This window comes from Neoarius graeffei, chromosome 3 (assembly GCF_027579695.1).
Source record: "Neoarius graeffei isolate fNeoGra1 chromosome 3, fNeoGra1.pri, whole genome shotgun sequence".
NCBI lineage: Eukaryota > Metazoa > Chordata > Actinopteri > Siluriformes > Ariidae > Neoarius > Neoarius graeffei.
Window position 1 is genome coordinate 30,095,943 of NC_083571.1, and position 4,822 is coordinate 30,100,764.

General features: G+C 42.9%; 1 protein-coding gene across 3 annotated transcripts in view; it reads left to right on the top strand.

Annotated features, from left to right (window-relative positions):
- Nucleotides 1-436, top strand: part of LOC132883253 (CD209 antigen-like protein C) — a 14,175-nt gene extending 13,739 nt beyond the window's left edge. For all 3 annotated transcript variants that reach the window (XM_060916632.1, XM_060916633.1, XM_060916634.1), the window contains one exon: nucleotides 1-436. This exon is cut by the window's left edge and continues 854 nt beyond it. The gene's annotated coding sequence lies outside the window, so the exon portion shown is untranslated.
- Nucleotides 437-4,822: the final 4,386 nt, after the last annotated feature.

A 4,822-nucleotide genomic window follows, 5' to 3' on the forward strand; every position in this document is an offset into this window, starting at 1 on the left:
ATCTTTACTCTTCAAACTCTTCAAATATGTTATTACTCAGCATGTCGGAGCAGCTAGTAAGGTAAGGATAGCTATACGTTACTGTTATATACAGCTGGGTTGTCGGTTAGCATGCTGTACATAGCTATTTGATAGTCAATCGGACTGCATGTGCAAGTGGATTATTTATTTGTCACAAAGTACTTGGCATTTAAAATACTTACAGTGGACCACCATATATAACTGAAGAAAGTGTGGGTTTGCCTCCTTCTGCATGCACATACAGGCCCAAACATATACAGTATTTTACATTGTTATGTGAGGATCAATTAGCTTTGCACAGAAACAGCCAGTGTAAATGTCCTTCAGAGGATGATGTTTTACTTTTCTACTTTGAGTGCATTTCAGAGCTTTTGTACTTTTGTACTTTTCCTGAAGTAAAGAAGGTGAATCAGTACTTCTACTTTATCAGTCTTTTTTTTTACACAAGTGTCTGTACGGGCGGCACGGTGGTGTAGTGGTTAGCGCTGTCGCCTCACAGCAAGAAGGTCCTGGGTTCGAGCCCCGGGGCCGGCGAGGGCCTTTCTGTGTGGAGTTTGCATGTTCTCCCCGTGTCCGCATGGGTTTCCTCCGGGTGCTCCGGTTTCCCCCACAGTCCAAAGACATGCAGGTTAGATTAACTGGTGACTCTAAATTGACCGTAGGTGTGAATGGTTGTCTGTGTCTATGTGTCAGCCCTGTGATGACCTGGCGACTTGTCCAGGGTGTACCCCGCCTTTCGCCCATAGTCAGCTGGGATAGGCTCCAGCTTGCCTGCGACCCTGTAGAAGGATAAAGCGGCTAGAGATAATGAGATGAGATGAGAAGTGTCTGTACTTCTGCTTCAGTAAAGAATGTGTGTATTTTCACGACCTCTGGTGGTGAAAATACTTATACTTGAACAGAAGTGTCTGATATTTCATCATGCTTTTCATTTGCTATTACGATTTGCTGAGTTAATTCAAATAAAGAGAATGTTTTTGTTAATTTGATCCATGCCCCTGTAAAGACTCTAAAAACCCTATGGGATAAAAACAATCTGATTTCTGGGGGTATGCTTTTGAATTTAAATCTCATCTGTAGCCACTTTATCCTGTTCTACAGGGTCACAGGCAAGCTGGAGCCTATCCCAGCTGACTACAGGCGAAAGGCGGGGTACACCCTGGACAAGTCGCCAGGTCATCACAGGGCTGACACATAGACACAGACAACCATTCACACTCACACCTACGGTCAATTTAGAGTCACCAGTTAACCTAACCTGCATGTCTTTGGACTGTGGGGGAAACCGGAGCACCCGGAGGAAACCCACGTGGACAACATGCAAACTCCACACAGAAAGGCCCTCGCCGGCCACGGGGCTCGAACCCGGACCTTCTTGCTGTGAGGCGACAGCGCTAACCACTACACCACCGTGCCGCCTTGAATTTAAATCTCATCTCATTATCTCTAGCCGCTTTATCCTTCTACAGGGTCGCAGGCAAGCTGGAGCCTATCCCAGCTGACTACGGGCGAAAGGCGGGGTACACCCTGGACAAGTCGCCAGGTCATCACAGGGCTGACACATAGACACAGACAACCATTCACACTCACATTCACACCTACGGTCAATTTAGAGTCACCAGTTAACCTAACCTGCATGTCTTTGGACTGTGGGGGAAACCGGAGCACCCGGAGGAAACCCACGCGGACACGGGGAGAACATGCAAACTCCACACAGAAAGGCCCTCACTGGCCACGGGGCTCGAACCCGGACCTTCTTGCTGTGAGGCGACAGCGCTAACCACTACACCACCGTGCCGCCTTGAATTTAAATATGAAAATAAATTTGATCTGATTGGCAAATGGAATCCACACATGTAGATGACAATTAAAAGATGTTTGCTAATCCAAGTGAAGATATTTATATATTTGCATTTAAAAGGAAAGGACTCAAAATCAGCCTGTTTTATCCTTGGGTTAATCCTTGGCTTTTTGCACCATGCTAAAATGTCATGAGAATTATATATTTTTAAAAAACATTTTTTTATCAATATAAACTCACACACTTTACAAAAGCATCTCAGGGAATAATAAAAAATAGTTGAAAAGTGGCATGGCATATCGCCCTGAAGAAAATGTTTTAAATTCCAGCTACTTAGCACAGAGGTGTAGCAGAAGAAAAAAAGTCTTTCATATGGGAGCTGAAATTATTTTGCTAAGAGATGACATCCTGATACTTGTGTACATCTTAACAAATATTTCCTAACTATATAAATAGTTGCTTAGAAGTTACCCTGGGGTCCTTTGTGACCTCGCCGACTATTACACGCCTTGCTCTTGGAGTGATCTTTGTTGGTCGACCACTCTTGGGGAGGGTAACAATGGTCTTGAATTTCCTCCATTTGTACACAATCTGTCTGACTGTGGATTGTTGGAGTCCAAACTCTTTAGAGATGGTTTTGTAACCTTTTCCAGCCTGATGAGCATCAACAACACTTTTTGTGAGGTCCTCAGAAATCTCCTTTGTTCATGCCATGATACACTTCCACAAACATGTGTTGTGAAGATCAGACTTTGATAGATCCCTGTTCTTTAAATAAAACAGGGTGCCCACTCACACCTGATTGTCATCCCATTGATTGAAAACACCTGACTCTAATTTCACCTTCAAATTAACTGCTAATCCTAGAGGTTCACATACTTTTGCCCACTCCCAGATATGTAATATTGGATAATTTTCCTCAATAAATAAATGACCAAGGATAATATTTTTGTCTCATTTGTTTAACTGGGTTCTCTTTATCTACTTTTAGGAAGTGTGTGAAAATCTGATGATGTTTTAGGTCATATTTATGCAGAAATATAGAAAATTCTAAAGGGTTCACAAACTTTCAAGCACCACTGTATCATCCATCCATTATCTGTAGCCGCTTATCCTGTACAAGGTTGTAGGCAAGCTGGAGCCTATCCCAGGTGACTATGGGCAAGAGGTGGGGTACACCCTGGACAAGTCGCCAGGTTATCGCAGGGCAAACACATAGAGACAAACAACCATTCACACTCACATTCACACCAATGACCAATTTAGAGCCACCAATTAGTCTAACCTTCATGTCTTTGGACTGTGGGGGAAACCAGAGCACCCGGAGGAAACCCACACAGATACGGGGAGAACATGCAAACTCCACACAGAAAGGCCCTCGTCAGCTGCTGGGCTCAAACCCAGGACCCTCTTGCTGTGAGGCGACAGTGTTAACCACTACACCACCGTGCCACCCTTTTACACACACACACAATTATTCCACGAAATCAAGTCGTACATGAGCTGATAGCCGACGAGGCGTGTAGCGCTGAGTTGGCTATAAGCCGTGTATGACTCGATTTTGTGGAATAATTGTTTTATTATGTCCACGTTCACTGGATTTTGAGAAACAGAGCATGTTTATTTTTTGCAAATTTGATAAATAAAAACTTTATAAAAACATCCGACAAAATAATTTCTGCTTAGGCAGACTTCTTAAAACCCTATCAATGGCTGCATGAATTGATTTTAGTGTTGATTTTTTTTGTATAAAGTGCCATTGTTCTGATAAACTGTCCTACACGTCAATGCGTCCTACAAAGCCCCACTGCGCATGCGCAGAGCACAAAACGTCATTTCTTGGCATTTGAACAGATTTTTGTCCTACATCAGCTGTGCTACGGTGGTGTAGTGGTTAGTGCTGTCGCCTCACAGCAAGAAGGTCTGGGTTCGAGCCCCGTGGCCGGTGAGGGCCTTTCTGTGTGGAGTTTGCATGTTTTCCCCGTGTCCGCGTGGGTTCCCTCCGGGTGCTCCGGTTTCCCCCACAGTCCAAAGACATGCAGGTTAGGTTAACTGGTGACTCTAAATTGACCATAGGTGTGAATGTGAATGGTTGTCTGTGTCTATGTGTCAGCCCTGTGATGACCTGCGACTTGTCCAGGGTGTACCCCGCCTTTCACCCGTAGTCAGCTGGGATAGGCTCCAACTTTCCTGCGACCCTGTAGAACAGGATAAAGCGGCTAGAGATAATGAGATGAGATGAGATCAGCTGTGCTATAAATGGTGCAGAATAACGGCGTGCATTCAATCTTTACTACTTAATCCGTAAACCTGTTCAAAACAAATAGTTGGCCATCTTGAAGCGTTCCAATAAAATGAAATCATTCAAAATTAGTTGTGGAAGTTTGTTTTCTGTGTGCTGTTGCGTCGCCAGACAAGGAGAACGGCTGGATGAATAGGAGAAAGGTAAACTCAGTTATTTAACTCGAGTGGAGGTGGAGGAAATGAGTTTAATTCCAGAAATGGTGGACTGACACTTTAAGTGGAATGTTATGCTTCTCTGGGTTGGATGTGTTAAATGAAAGTAAGCTTTAAAAAAGTTATTGACTGAATGAAAACTGCATTGATGCTCCAATATGTTGTTATGCCGTTTTATGTCTTGCAATAAAAATAACATAACATTTAATTACATTACACTGTGTAAGTGAGACATTAATTGTTCAAGTTGCTGATACTTACAAACTATAAGTAAGGTGTAGATTCTGCAAGTAAACCTTACAATCAGGAATTACGGTAGGTACCCATTACACAGCTGAAAGTAAGAGAAACCCATTTAACACCAGTAAACACAACTTTGCTCCAAGTAACCTTTACTAGCTGGTATGAAGTAAACGTTACTAGTTGGTTTTAAGCAACCTCAACATTCAAGTTCCAAGTAAGGATAACAAATATTTTCATTGGAGATTACTTTTAAACGTAAAGATAACTTGAAAGAGAACAAGTTATATTACTTCATTTATT